Source organism: Marmota monax, unplaced genomic scaffold (assembly GCF_021218885.2).
Source record: "Marmota monax isolate L192 unplaced genomic scaffold, Marmota_monax_Labrador192_F-V1.1 WCK01_AAM20220418_F8-fsc00497, whole genome shotgun sequence".
NCBI classification, from domain to species: domain Eukaryota; kingdom Metazoa; phylum Chordata; class Mammalia; order Rodentia; family Sciuridae; genus Marmota; species Marmota monax.
The window spans coordinates 77,749-92,578 of NW_026694563.1; the positions used below are offsets into that span (position 1 = coordinate 77,749).

Sequence of the window (14,830 nt, forward strand, 5' to 3'; positions counted from 1 at the left end):
CCCTCGGTGGTGGGTGTGAGGAGGATTCGGTGACCCCGAGCGGGGGGAAATCAGGATCAGAGCCTCCTCCATTACCTGTCAGGCGCAAAGCGGCAGGGCAGGGGACGCCTGGGGGGGGGGGGGGGAGGAGCGGTGATCTGGGAGGGTGCCAGGTCCTCTGGGGGAATCACGTGGTGGGGAATTCCTGCCACATCCCTACATACCCAGCGGTGGCTAGGAGGCTGGCTGAGAGGAGGCGCCGCGGGGCATGTGACCTGTGGATGAAAAGAGCGCGGGACCGCGGCTAGGCTCTTTGCGCTGTAGGTGACAGCGGATAGGTGGCAGGATCTCCCTGGGCAGGATTCAGACATGCGGGGTGCTGCAGGTCTTGTGGGTGCCAAGGGTCCCTGTGGCAAGGATTCACTCCTTGGATACCGCATTCCATTGCGTAGGGCGCGGGGAGGCGGAATATAGGTCTCCTGGGCGCCAGAGACCTCTAGAGAAGGTGATGCGGGATGCAGGTGCGGGTTATGAGTCTCGCTGGGCTGGGTGCTGTCTAGTGGGTGCTTAAGGTCCCACGGGTCGGGGTGCAAGGCCGGGTGGTGAGGAGGCCCTGGGGCAGTGTTGCGTCCTTAAGCGCAGGCCGCCTCCTCCTGCTAGTTCAAAGTTTGGGTTTCGCTGGGCTGCGGTTCAGCGCTGTCCCGACCCCAGCTCTCCGGCTGCAGGCGGTGGGGCTGCAGGCCTTTCCTGGGTAGGGTGCGACATCCCTGGAGGACAGTCCACCTACCTGTGTCCCGCTCCAGCCCGGGGGTCTGCGGGAGCCCCCAGACAGCACAGCTGGGGTGAAAAGCTGCAGCTAGAGCGCTTAGCGCAGCGGGACGTGGGATCTGGGACCCGCGGCTCCGCCTCTGTAACCGCTGTAGTGACTTTTAGGAGAAAGGCTCGCTTTCCAAGCAGCTTTGCAGGCTGCCTAGGGGTCATCTGTGTTAGGCCAAGGTTCTTCCATAGCTGAAGGTCCACCTGAGTTCCCTGCCCACCTGCCCCAAGTTCTCAGTGGTTGTCTGGAAAGCTGGTCTGGCCTGCAGTCTGAGCTGCAGTCTTAGCCTCCTTGGGTGATGGCCGAGACAGAAGGGGGCTTCTGGATGGAAGGGGATCCAGGGCAGAGTGGGACTTGGGATTGGGCAATGACCATGAGCAACCACAGGAGTCAAACTGCTGCTAGATTTCCATTGGCCCGGGGAACTTTCTGGCTACAGCAATCTCACTTTCTCACAAAATGAAACTTAAATGGGACTGTGGTCACATGACAGGAGGCACAGTTTATAGCTGCTGCCTTGGGAACTCTTGCTTCTCTTTCAGACCTGCAGGGGAAGGGACACTGGGCTAGAGGATCCCCCAGCCAGAGACAGCACATCTCCTGCCAGGAGGCCTCCAAGTTCTGTAGTCAGTGTGAAGAGAGGCTGCCTCCTACAGCCCCAGGACCAGGCAAATCCCAAGAGGCACTGGGGTAAGTGGAGAGTGTGGGCATCTGTGCCTTCCAGGCAGATGGGAGCAGGGCCAGCTTGCAGCCTCAGAGAGGCCTGACCCTCCCCCCACAGAACTCTTCCCAGGGGGCACTTTCCTCAAGCAGTTCAGAAACCACACCAGGGTCTTGCGGGAGGATAGGGCTGATCTTGCAGGGGTTGTCCCAGTGTGGCCTTCTGGTGCTCCCTGCCTTTTCCATGATTTGACCTGTCCTTCATCTGCCTGTGTAGATTCTGAGAACAATAACTCCTTGGTGGCCTAATCCCTGAAGGAAGAGATGGAATGCAGGGAAGTGCTGAAGGAAGATGGGGACCTGTGCTTGTCCCCAGGCTCCAGTGATTGGCAGGAAAATGCAGCTGAGCCCAGTTCCGATGAAGGGTCCTGGACCATCCAAAGAGTGAGTGAGCCATGCTGCCTCCACCCATCCCTGCCCCTGCTCTGTTTCCCTGGTGGCTAAGCTGGGCTGTCTGAGTCACCCTCACTGCCTCCATGTGTCCCCTGCTGCCCGACTTTTTCCCTGCAAACTTACTGCACTGCAGTCCAGCTGGCCCTAGAAGTGCTACCACATGGGCAGTGGCCTGGCTGCCCCAGTGTCTGGTCCATCCCCACAGGAGTCTACGGGCTTCAGGCCCTGGGTCTCCACCTTTCTTTCCCAGCCCTAGACCAAATATGGGTGTCTGAGGAGCTGTGGCTGGGCCATGAGTGGGTCCCACTATCCTCTGGGTCTATGTGTCGAGGTATGGGGCTGGGTGCACCTCTACTGTGCTGCAGGGCCTGTGTGTGGGTGCTCCCAGGTTGGCAGGTGCTCTTCCTCAGAGTGAGGTCCCATTGGCCTCTGGGAGTTGTCAGGCACTGGGGAATTATTGTTTGGTAAAGGAACCCACTGGAGCCCCAGGAAGTTTCTGAGAGGGATCTCCCTGCAGGCGTTCAGGAGCACTAGGTGTGCTCCCTGACTCAGCTCCAGCTCACAGACACCCGGAGTGTGGCACCTGCTCCCAGGCTTCCTCCTGGGCATGGAGGGGATTGGGGCTTTCTGTTCCTGGGCTGGGTCTGGTTTGTGAGGTTCCTTGCAGAGGGTGCTCTGTGGTTCGGAGTGTGGCAGTGACATACTGGGGTGCAATATATGTGATGCCTGCAGGGGAAGGTATATGTGTGTAGTGTCTGGTGTATGTAGTGTGTGTGAGGTGAGTGTTGATTTGTGCATGTGTGCCAGGGTGCAAGGCCTGTCTGTGAGGAAAGAGGTGTGTGTGTGTGGTGTATGGTTGTGTCCTTTCCCTGGAGTCACCTCTTCCTCAGCAGGGAAGGCCACCCAAACCTGGATTTTGAGGGATACTGAAGGCTTGGCTGAAACTTCCAGTGAGAGTCACCACAGAGACACTTAGGGCATGACAATTAAAAATGTTGCATTGCACAGCAGGACAAGGTTCTTTTTAAACATTCATAGAGTAAATTGAAGAATCTTTGTGGAAGAAAAAAATGAGTAATAGCCAGATACCATAGCTGTGCTCAATGGTACATGCCTGTAATCTCAGTGACCAGGAGGCCCAGGCAGGAGGATCCAAAGTTCAAGGCCAGCCTCAGCAGCTTAGTAAGACCCTGTCGCAAAAAAAAAAAAAAAAAAAAAAAATGAAAAAAGAGAACAATTGAGGACAAGAGCCCTGTGTCCAATCTCAACTTCATACCTTAAGAAACTAGGAAAAGGTGAGGAAACTAAACCCAAAGACAAAGAAGGAAGGAAATACTAAACATTAGAGCAGAGATTTTTTGAAAAGGAGAGAATAGAAGAGCAACAGAGAAAAACCAATGAATCAAAAGGTTGAGTCTTTCAAAAGACCAACAAGATCCATAAACTTTTAGACTAATTAAAAAAAAGGAGATAATATGTAAAGAACTCAGAAGGTCAAGGGTCCTATATTTTATCTCTTATATGGAAGCTATAGAACAAAAAGGGAAAGGAAGGTGGGGACAGACACCATGACAAGGAAAGGGAGAACAGTGGGAGAAAAGAAGGTGCAGGTGGGAGGTGGGGAGGAGGGGAACTGCTGGGGAGGAATCCTGGCCAAATGGTATTGTTACATTGTGTATTGCATGCACCAACATGCAACAACAAACACCATCAATGTGTGCAATTGCAAAACACCAATGAGCAAAGATTCCAGACTGGGGTAGAGCCCTTGCCTAGCACATGGGTTCCATCCTCAACACCACATGAAAATAAATAAACAAACAAACAAATAAAGCATATATTTTTAAAAGGTGTGAAAGAAACTAAAGTAGAAATGAAGGTGAAGACATTACTGATGACTTTATAGAAATAAAACTCAATTTGAGGGAATATCATAGAGTTGGCATTTGGTCACCAAATGTTTAACAAAACTTACTTAATTGTGGCATCGAAAGCACTAGAAACAAAAGGAAAAAGTAGAAAAATTGGACTTTATCAAAATTTAAACTTTTTTCATTTAGAGGAGGAGAAGAAAAACTGAAAAGGCAACCAATGGAATGGAGAGGTATTTGTAAATCATGTATCAGATAAGGGTTTAGTATCCATGATACATAAAGAACTCATGACTCAACAACAAAAAGACAGTCCAACTTAATTCTGGACAAAAGATTTGCCTGAAGCAGACTGCCTTCCCCTCCCTTTTTTCTTCATACTGGGAATTGAATCCAGGGCCTCCTGCATGCTAGACCAACACTACCACTGAACAGCATCCTAGTCCTTATTTTATTTGGAGATGGTCTCACTAAATCACCCAGGCTGGCCTTGAACTTGAGATCCTCTTGCCTCAGCCTCTGGAGCAGCTGCAATAACAATTATGCACTGCCACACCTGGGTTGCAAAAGCTTTTCTCCAAAGAAAACATACAAGAGGCCAAGAAGCCTGTGAAAGGCATCAGCACCCATTGGTGGTTAAGTGCAATGCAAAACCTCTTGACACACCACCTAAAACACACTAGGATAGCTGTGATAAGAAGTGTCAATTCACAGGGGTCGGTGAGGAGGTGGAGAAGTTGGAGCTGTGGTGTCATGCTGGGGGGAATGTGAAGTTCTACAGCTACTCTGTAAAGGAGTGTGGCAGCTTATCAGAAAGTTAAATTCAGAATGCCATATGACCCAGCAGTTCCACTAAGTATTCATCCAAGAGAAAAGAGAACAGGTGTTTGAACAAATGCCTGTCTGCACATTCAGAGCAGCAGAGCCATGGCAGTCCAGTGGCACAGCAACCCAGGTTGTCCTCAGCGGGTGAACAGCAGGTAAACTACTTAGGCTGTATACACTCGGTGGAATATCAGTCAGCCATAATAAAGAAGGAAGGGTACATATCCAAACTGTAAGGAGGGTGGACCTCAGAAACGCAGTGCTACAAGAAGGAACCCGAGGTGCAAGGCACAAACTGTGTGAGGCCTATTATAGGAAACATGCAGAACAAGCTCATCCAGAGAGATGAGTAGCTCAGAATTGGCAGGGGTTGGGGGCACTGTGAGATTTGTTGCTTTTGGGGTGATGAAGTGGGAGCGTAGTACAGGTAGTGATTGACGACATTGTTGAGTATTTACTTTCAAATGTTTGGGGCAGGGGTGTGGCTCCGTGTGGAGCACTTGCCAGCATGTGTGAGTCCCTGGGTTCCAGCCCCAGCACTACAAAACAGCAGCAAAACCACTCCAAACTGTCTATTTTTGTATGATTTTCACACTGTGTGTGGTGTTGTCATAGGAGATTTATTTAAAACACATGCCTGAAGGTGCAGAAGCTGCAACTGAAAGAAACTGGGAGTTAAGTGCACAGGTGAGCACGGTAAGTGTCTCTGGGCAGTGGCTTCCCAGTCCCACAGTGAGCCTGCATCATGCTTCACCTGAGCTGGTATTGCTGTTGAGAGAAGGTCTCCGAGCTAAGACCTGATGTTCCCAGGAGGTGGGCAGAGCCTGGGGGTGGCCTGGACCTCAGAAGCCAGGATGAAGTCACCAGCCACTTCCCAGCCCTCCCCAGCAGAACTGAGCATGTCCTACCACCTGCCCAAGAGAGTGCTATGGTCCACAGGGCCATGGGGAGGTGGCCAGCCTCCTTCTGGCCCTTTTTTCAGTGGCCACCAGATGCTGGCTTGTGGGCTTCTGCTTGCTGGCTCTGCATCCTTCCAGAGGCTCAGAGATTTGTTCTTCCGGCAGCAAGGAAGCGACCTAGCAGGGGCCTGAGTGGGTCAGGTGGGAGGCTCCAAGTGGCCCTAGGCCCTCAGTGGCTTCCCTTCCTCAGCCTTTTGCTGGTATGATTTGACAGAGGCTTCCTGGTGGAGGCACACCTGGCCTCCGGAGGCTCTGAAGGCTGTGCTTGGCTGAGTGTTGGGTGCCTGGAATGACCTGCCCCCTCTGGTGCCTCTGCAGCTGTATTTGTTGGAAGCAGGGGCCCAGGTGTTCAGGTGGATGCTCCAGGGGACCAGGACCTGATTTGCCCACCTGCATCCCCCTTCCTATTGGCCTCAGCTGCCTTGGGCTCTGTGTTGTTTTCCCTGCTCCATGAGGTTTCCCTAATTGGGCCTGGCTGAGGCAGGGCTCCAGGGTATGTGGGTGACCCTGCGCTGTCTGAAGGGGTCATGTCTCAACAGGTGGTGGCCTCTGGACCTTCTGTAGATGCCATAGAGGATGTACCTGGTGAGCAGGCAGCTGCCCAGCGCCTTCCCAGCAAGAGGAGAATGGAGGGGGCTGCTCTGGGCGAGGTCTTGGACACCTTCACTGCGGACGATGAGCAAGTAGTCTGTGTTTCTGGCTGCAGAGCCTCCCGCCAGCCCTGGAATAGCTGGTCACCCTCACGCCTCCACTGAGAGGGCTGAGCTGGGAACTGGGCTATTTGTGAGGCAGCAGCACCATTCAGGTTTTGGGCCTTGTGGCAGGTCATTTTGGGGGTGCCATCTTTCTGTTCTGTGCTGCACATCCTGCCTGCTCACCCTGACTCCCAGCTTCTATTTCTTGTGGAAGTCTCTCCCTTGACATCCACAGGCCACCCAGGGGTCTACTTACCAGCCAGGTGGCATCCAAGTTGGGCACAGGCCCATCAGCAGGCTGTGCTTGAGACACCAGTGGTATGGTGTGTACCCTACTGAGCTTGATGTCTGCTCCTTGGGGTTCAGATCCTGCCCTGTCATTTTCCAGAGCATTGGCTGGGTGTGTTCCAGGTTCACTACAACACAAGAAGCTCACTTGTGTAATGAAGGTGCCATGCATATGAGGAAAGCAGAGCCTCTTCACCCCTGCAGGGGGATGCGGTCACTCATGGAGGGCTATGGTTTGTCCTGAGTACCATGGTCACACATTGTTTCACACATGAGTCGGGCTGGGCCCTGGTGAGTTTGGAAGACCGGTATGGACCTTCCTCCAGGGGCACCTGAGCTTCTGCAGTTTTGTCCATCAGGGATTTGGGCTGTGTTTGTATTGGAAATGAGTGGCCTGCTGCTGTCCAGGTATGGCCAAAAGGGTGTGGGTACACAGGGGGCTGTCATTGACCAACTTCCCTGGCATTGTCCTCCAGGAACTGGTTGGGGTCCTTCCAAGGGTCTTCCCTGGGCCACCTCTGCATTTCCTGCAGTCTCCACACCACTTTGTCATGGAGGGTACAGCCAGGCCCTCTTCAGGGCACCTGCAAGCCCCAACCCAGGGTGCCTGCCCTCTTAAGGTCCTGCTGCTGAGTGTCTCCCTGCTGACCACTCCCCTCCTAGAGGGCAGCTAGCAGCTGTTCTAAGGTTGAAGCAGGGTGTGTGCTCTGATGGGCCTGGAGGGTCCTCTGTGCCATGTGGTGACCTGCAGGTATCTACAAGACCCCAGCATCCATTTCATCCTGGCAGTTAGGACATTAGTTACCTGGACTTAGTTTTCACTTCTGTAAGAAGAAAATAACCTAATCTGAGATTTGATTATTCAAACCATTAGAAATGTTTTGTTTCCAAATTACCAAAAATGCAACTCACATTGGTTATGTTCAATTTATTGCTCATATCACCGATGAATCCTGAGGCTGTAGGCAAGATCAATCTAGGCACCCAGCTGGTAGCCCTGAAGTGCAGGTGTGGCTCTGCCTGTCTGCACTGCCTCCTTACCCTCCTGGCCACTGTCTCTAGTGCTCTGGACCATCCCATTCCTTGGTCACATGGCATCCACAGTTCCCTGCCTCAGTGCTTCATCCAGGGAACAAAGGATGCTCCTTCAGAACAGAGGGAAATGACCCAGTTATCTCACTCCTTGCTCTATACCCAAAGGACTTAAAATCAGCATACTACAGTGACACAGCTACATCAATGTTCATAGCAGCTCAATTCACAATAGCTAAACTGTGGAATCAAACTTGATGCCCTTCAACATATGAATGGATAAAGAAACTGTGGTACTTATACACACTGGAATACTACTCAGCATTAAAAGAGAATAAAATTATGGCATTTTCAGGAAAATGGATGGAATTGGAGAATATCATGGAAAGGTGTGTCAGGTGGATGTCCCTGTGGCTGTGCCAGGAGGCCCTCCCACAGCAAAGCTCTGGTAGCCAGGTTGCTGGAAGGATGTGTGTCAAGCAGCTTCCAGGGGCGAGACCTCACTGTCCTCATTGCAGCCTGCCCCTGGCTCCCCACAGCCCTTATCTGCTACAGGGATGAGCCAGCTGGCCCTGGGGGCTTGGAAGCATGTAGCACCCACCTGTCAGCCTCTTTCCCTTGGGCCTCCATAGGGAGCTTCACTGCCCACGTCCTCTTGGCATTTATATCCCACTGCCCACTTGCATGAGGACTAGCCATCCCTGTCTGTGTTGCTGGCCTGTCCCCATCCCTGATGCTGTACCCCCTTGGTGACATTGAAGTCTCTCCATTTCTTATGTGGACCACATCCTGGGTCTTAGCCCCTCTGCACTTCTGCCCATTCCCTGCTCTATCACCTCAGCCTTGATGCTCCACCTGTCCTAAGGCAGAGGCCTACTGCAGGTGTTGGCTGAGCTGGCGGAGTGCCTTTCCCAAGCCCACCTGTCCTCACTCACCCTGGCTCCCAACTCTCATGTACCTGTGTCCCACCCAGAGGTGTCCTGGTTCAGTTGTTCTGCACTCAGTGCTGCCCCCAGGTGCTGCCAGAGTCACTGCCTGTGTCCAGGCCTCACTCACCTCCAGAGCTGCTGCTTGCACTGGGTGAGGGCAGTGAGCAGCCTGAGCCTCATGGGGTCTTTGTGTGCTGGATTTTGTCTTTCATTCTGGGTGAGCAGGAGCCTTAGGAGGCAGGGCTCATGTTTGTGCACAAAGACCTGTGAGTCCTTGCCAAGCAGAGCAGGTTGGATTAGAGGTTCTGCATCTTTCAGACTCAGCCTCTTGCCACCTTCTCCAGAAAGCCTATGAGTCAGAGTGGCCTCTGACCTCCCACCGTGCCCTCTTGGCTGGATTTGTCCTTGGCATGTCTCTTGATGTGTCTTAGCCTGCCTCATGATGCTGTCAGCATCGTGGGACAGGACCCTGTTTTGCCCTCATGCCCTCATGGTCCTTGTGCCTCACAGAGGCCCATATCACTCAGTGGCTCAGTATGGAGGCAGCACCACTTGGATTAAGCACTGACATTTCAGGGTCTCTGGGAAGGGCTTAGGGAGTGTGTCCCTCCCGGAGCCTACACTGCTTTGATGTGGTAGTTTTCAGCAATTTCTTGGAACCATTAAGATGCTGACATACACCATTAAGGTCAGGAGACCCCAGACCTGTCCAGCAGTCTCAGAGGCTTCCTACTGACCCTGAGGTGTCATGGAGAAGACCACCAGTGACTGCACTCTCTCATGCTCATGACTGGGCCTGAGCGGGCAGCATAGGCCTCCAAGGAGCCTGTGGAAATGAGTACCCTGGAGCCCACCCAGAATGCTGAGTCACTGCACATGTTAACAATGTCTTGGGTGATTTGGTTGCTCTTGGAAGATGGAGAAGTTTCTGTCTTAAATCTTTTTTTCTTGTGCAAAGTCCTGGGTCCCATCCTCAGCACCATAAAAAGAAAAAAGTCTCTTAAGCCCTGTCTTTCTATTGCACATACACTGGGCGCTGACTCTCATGAGCCCAGTCAAGAGCATGAGTCAGGCTAGGAGTGCTCTGGGTACCTGGAGGGATTTCGTGGGCATCTGAGCAGTTCTGCAGGAAGGTCAGCTAGGATTCTTGGGGAAGCTGCATAGTGACTCAGAAGAAGGCCACACATCCTAGGCACAGATGTACCCAAGTTCTTCCCTTTTCTTGATGGCTTAATGCAAGGAGTGAGGGTCTAGGGCAGGTGCAGGTTCACCCCCAGCTGTCTGGGGTGGCAGGGTGTCCCCACATACAGCCAGGACTCAGGATGTACGAACCACTTGCTTTCAGTGGCCCATTGACACCTCCTCTAGAGCATCATAGCCCTTGGGGCCAGGGTCCCAGTGGCCTGCTCCTCACAAGCTGTGTTACTGGTTTCCAAGGCAGGAGCCTTGCCTGGTAGCTGCCTGAGCCTTCAAGAGCTCAGGAGCAGTCTTACTGCTCCTCCACACTCTGCAGTCTTCTCACCTTTATTCTGGTTTTCTTGCTTGTGACACATACTACGAAGAGTGTCACGTGAACAGTCCATGAATGTTGTAGTGTCCAAGAGCGATCTTGTAGTGACACCCCCAGCCCCTTTATGCAAGGCTCTGCCTGGCCTCTTGCCCCTTGGTTCCCCTACCCCCCACCCTTGGTTTCTTAATTCAGTTCCACCCATGATAAAGAAGTTGCAGGAATGACCAATGTAAGTGGTTCAGCAGAGCTAAGCTTGCTGTACCAGAGAAATTGGGACACAAAAATGGGAGGGAAACGTGGGGCAAGTTGTAGTAAACCTAAGAAGTAAAATTGGTATGTCTCTCCTGTTTAGAACAAAAGAAAGAAAAGGAGGAAGAATCAGGACACCACTGCTTCCTCAGAGCAGGGTTCCTTGGCCCCATCGCCTTCCATTCCCCAGAGTCCAAATTCACCTTCACACCCCTGGTCCCAGAACCCAGCCCTGGCCCAAAGCCAAGCCCCGCATGCTGGTCCAGCTGGCCAGTGCAGGGGTGCAGCCACAGGAGATGTGGCTCAGAGCAGGCCAGCACCACAGGACCACATTGAAGAAATGGATCTCCACACTTCCACGCCCTCTGGGGCCAGGGGCCTCTCTCAGGAGGTGTCTGGGCCACCCACATCTACCTGCAAAGCCCACCCTAAGCCTGAAGATGCTGCCCAGGGGCTCCCACTGCCTGAGTCCAAAGGGGATTCTGAGCCTCAGAAAGAAGCACAGAGGGCCAGGCAGCACGTGGATGTCCCAGCCTCTGGGGTGAGTATAGTGAGTGGTGGTCAGGGGCATGGGACTGGCCCTAGCACCTTTGGTATGCCATGTGGGTGAGACGTTACTTCCCTATCTGGGAGGGCAGCTGTGGAGGCAAGACGGGACTATTGACCCTACACTCGGCATTAAGGCCAAAGCTGATCTTAAGCCGTTGGGGCAGAGCAGCCTTTCCATTTGTCTCTGTGGCTCAGACCCCAGGAGTCTGGGGTCTTTATTTCCTCCAGGGAGTTCATGCTACAGCTGAGCCAGATATTCCAGTTAACTGGACTGGGAAACAAATGAAAGATAAGGTTCAGTTGCAGCAAATGAGCTGCCAGCAAGTCCCCCTGCTTCCAAGGAACAGTGCCAGGTACAAGTTTCTCTCCAGGCTGGGCTGGGGGACACTGCTTGGCCTTCCCGGCCCCTTCTGCTATAGCCAGTCACTAGCCCATCTTCAGTCTGATTGTGTGGCACGTTATGGAGAGCTAGGGACAGTGCAAAGGAGACCAAGCCTTCCTTTAAGGAGCTCTCATTCTTGATGGGGGAAGACTGAGGCCAAGCCAGGCAACAGGAAATCAGCTGGGAAAAAGAGCATGGTTGGTACCAGGAGGGTCCCCAGGAATGCGATGGTTGGTGCCATGAGGGAAGGTGGCCCCTCAGCCAGGGAAGCTGGCTGAGGCTTCCAGGGAGGTGCTGGGGGAGCAGAGGCTAGAGGGAATGAGGGGTGAGCTTTGGGGTCCCTGGGGACACATTCAGATGAAAGGATTGGCGTGCTAAGGCCTGGGGTTATCTTGTGGCAGCCTGTTCTCAAGGGAAGGAACTAGTGTGCCCAGTAGTGAGAGAGGGAGGAGGGCCCAGGCAAGGTTGGGGAAGGGTCCTCAGAGGCCATGGTAGTAGACTGGAAGGACTGGACAGTCCACCTGGGCTGCTGTGAGATGCATGGCTGAGGGGCAGCCTTTCAGGCTGGGGCTTGGTTGCTCGTTTCAGGAGGGTGAGACCAAGGGCGGGTTGGCTGCTCCTGGAGAAAAACCAGGTGAAAACAGCTCAGAACCCAAAGACTTGAGGAAGCCAGAAGGGAGTGACAAAAATGACACAGCTGCTATGACAAAGGAGAAGGAGCAGAAGACCCAGAAGGCCAGCACTCAGGCCATCCCCTCAAGGTACCAGGCTGCCCCGCCCAGGCACAGGGATGCTGTCCACACCTGTTGAGGGCCCCTGTGACAAGTCCAGCTGTGGGGTTTGCAGGGGAGGTGGGCTGGCCAGGTTGGGGTTTCACACTCTCTTTTCCTCTTCTTGGCCGCTCATGGTGGGCAGCGGCCAGGTGTGAAAATGACCAGTAGAGAAAGAGGAGGGGGGCTGGGCCAGGAGCAGTTGGTGACCAACTGCTTCCTTCCCTCTTCCAGCTGGCTGAACCCCGAGGAGGGGATCACCGTGTACTTCCATGCCATCATCCCCAAGCATGTCACCTTCGACCCCATGCTCCACACTGTGTTCATCAGGGGAGGAGAAGAGCTTGGACAGCCCGAGTGGAGTGACGCTTGCGAGATGTACTACACTGAGTGAGTCCTGGGGCCCCCAGTCCCCTTGGTGTTTGTTAGAGGTGATCAGTGAGTCCCCAGGGTCCCCCTGCTCCCTGGGTGAGTGTGTTTGATACTCCCAGCATGCATTCTTTGTCTCACTTCGCCATGGCTCTTTTTTCTGTTCTAACTAGAAAGGAAGCCCTGCCCTGTTCTAGACATGCCATCTTGGTCAGTGTCCATTCTATAATTTTGGGTCTATGTTCCTGGTGTGTTTGAGAACAAAATCTTCTGATGTAAGACTTCTGGATAACTGGCCAGTGTCTGTTGATTTGCAGGGACTTACATGAGTACGGGTCCCTCATCGAGGGCAGCATTGCCATTCCCAGGCAGAGCCTGGATAGAGCCATCCCTTACAAGTATGTCCTTCACTGCGGCCAAGGCTCCAACTGCACCGTGGAGTATGAGTACATCTATGAGCAGCCGCAGAAGGCGGGCGAGCACGTGAACCGCTGCCTGTGTGTCAAGTCCTCCCTCCTGCGCTCCGGAGGTAAAGGGCCTCTCCCATGGCACCTCTGTCCTGGCCTGGGTGGGGCTGTGTGGAGCAGACTGCCTGGTCTGCATGGGTCCTCTGTTGTGCGCTGCCCCTGCTGTGGTTTAACTTAGGTGAGAGAGGAAATGGGAAGGAGAGAGGACGAAGCCAAAGGAAGGGTTGGGGCTGTGTGCAGGGTGGGCCCGGGTACCGGGCAGACTCTGGAACAAAGCAGGGAACAGGGAGTTGCTGGCTGGCCCTTCCTGGAGGCGTCCAGGTGGTGACCAGAAGCAGGACAATGAGTCAAGAGCCTCCCTATGGGCCTCTGTATTTGTCCTCATCACATTTTGCTGGTGGCACTTGGGTGGCTTCCACATTCCATCTGCTGAATCTTTGGAAAGAACCCTCTGCACCTCTTCAGTCCCTCAGCAGCTCTTCCTTGGTGACCCTCTCTGCAGATACTGGCTGTCCTCTCCTGCCTGGGCACCTAGCTCTATCCTGAGCGACCTCCGAGACCCAGAATTTTAAAAATATGTTTTCTGGGCTGGCCTCAAGTGTCTGGGCTCCAACTAGAGAGGAAGCCCTCCTGCCTCATTCTCTTGAGTGGCTGTATGTGCACCATGATACATGGCTGTACACGTAATTTTAAAAAAATATATTTATTTTTTTTAATTGGACACAATATCATCTTTATTTTATTTATTTATTTTTATGCGGTACTGAGGATCGAACCCAGGGCCTTGCATGTGCTAGGCAAGCACTCTACTGCTGAGCCACAACCCCAGCCCCTGTACATGTAATTTTTAATAACAATAGTGTACTCCGAGGACTTCAGCTTTGAGGCGAAACTGGACTTCATCAGATAATTCCACAAGGAAAGATGGAGCTTCTTCTCTGACAATTCCCACAAAGAGAGGGGCTAGAGTGGGCTTAAGGAGAAGCTCGGGAGGAGGCCATGCCCAAATCCGCATATGAACCCTGGCCAACTGTCACCTGGCAGGGTAGGAAAGGACAGGGTAGAGCTGGGGTGGCAGGGCCTACCAATGCGACAGTAGTGTGCAGTAGCTTAGGGCCTCCTAATCTGATCTCCATCTTGTAGTTTTCCTGCTTCAACCCTGGAGTTACTAGGATTACAGGCATGTACCATCATGCCCAGCTCTCTGCCCTCTTATAGGTTTTCTCTCTTTTTTTTCATTTTCTTTCTTTTTTTGACAGTGTTGGAGGTGGAACCTAGGGCCTTGTTCATGCTAGACAAGTGTTCTACCTCTGGTCTACCTCTAAGCCAGATCCCTAGCTCTTTTATTCATTTTTAAATTTTGAGTCACGTTTTCCTAAGTTACCCAGGCTGCCCACAAATTTTGGATCCCCCTGGTTCAGCCTCCTAAATTGCCTGGAGTTCAGCCGTGCAACCACGGTGCTTGGCTAACCACTTTTGTTTTCTAATTATTTTACAGTTAATGTCACTGGGTTTTCTTGGTCTATAATTGTGTCGCTTGCAGTTGGTCCTCAGAATAGCCATAAATTCAGCCCTTGCCCTGTACTGGGCACCTGCTAGTGGCTCGTGGCTGTTGGGTGATCTGTGCCGTTCTCTTTGGGGTGGGTCTTGCTGTTCCACTATGCACCCTGTTCATTTACCAGAACAGTACTCAGTTGCTAGTGAGGGATGAAGTTTTGGTATAAAAAATGTTTAACCTGCATATGGTCATGTTTAAAGCTTTTACCAGGCTTGCTGAACTGCATGGCTAAGCAGAGACTTGGTTTTAAGCTCATCACTGTGGATTGTCTAGAATTTCTCTCTGCAGGGGCATGACCTGCCCATGGTAGCTGATGGAGTGAGTTCTGATCACTTCAGTTTACCAGACTTGTTTTCCTTCCTTCCTTTAATCCTCTGACTGTACTCCCCTGTTTCTGTTTATTTTTAGAAGGGGTCTCTAAGTTGCTAAGGCTGACCTTCAACCTGTGATTCTCCTGCCTCAGCCTCA

The 14,830-nt window shown here is 52.6% G+C and overlaps 1 pseudogene; it reads left to right on the forward strand.

Annotated features, from left to right (window-relative positions):
- The first annotated feature begins 1,321 nt into the window (after nucleotides 1–1,321).
- The window catches only part of LOC124076906 (E3 ubiquitin-protein ligase RNF213-like), a 94,930-nt pseudogene continuing 81,421 nt past the window's right edge, over nucleotides 1,322–14,830 (forward strand).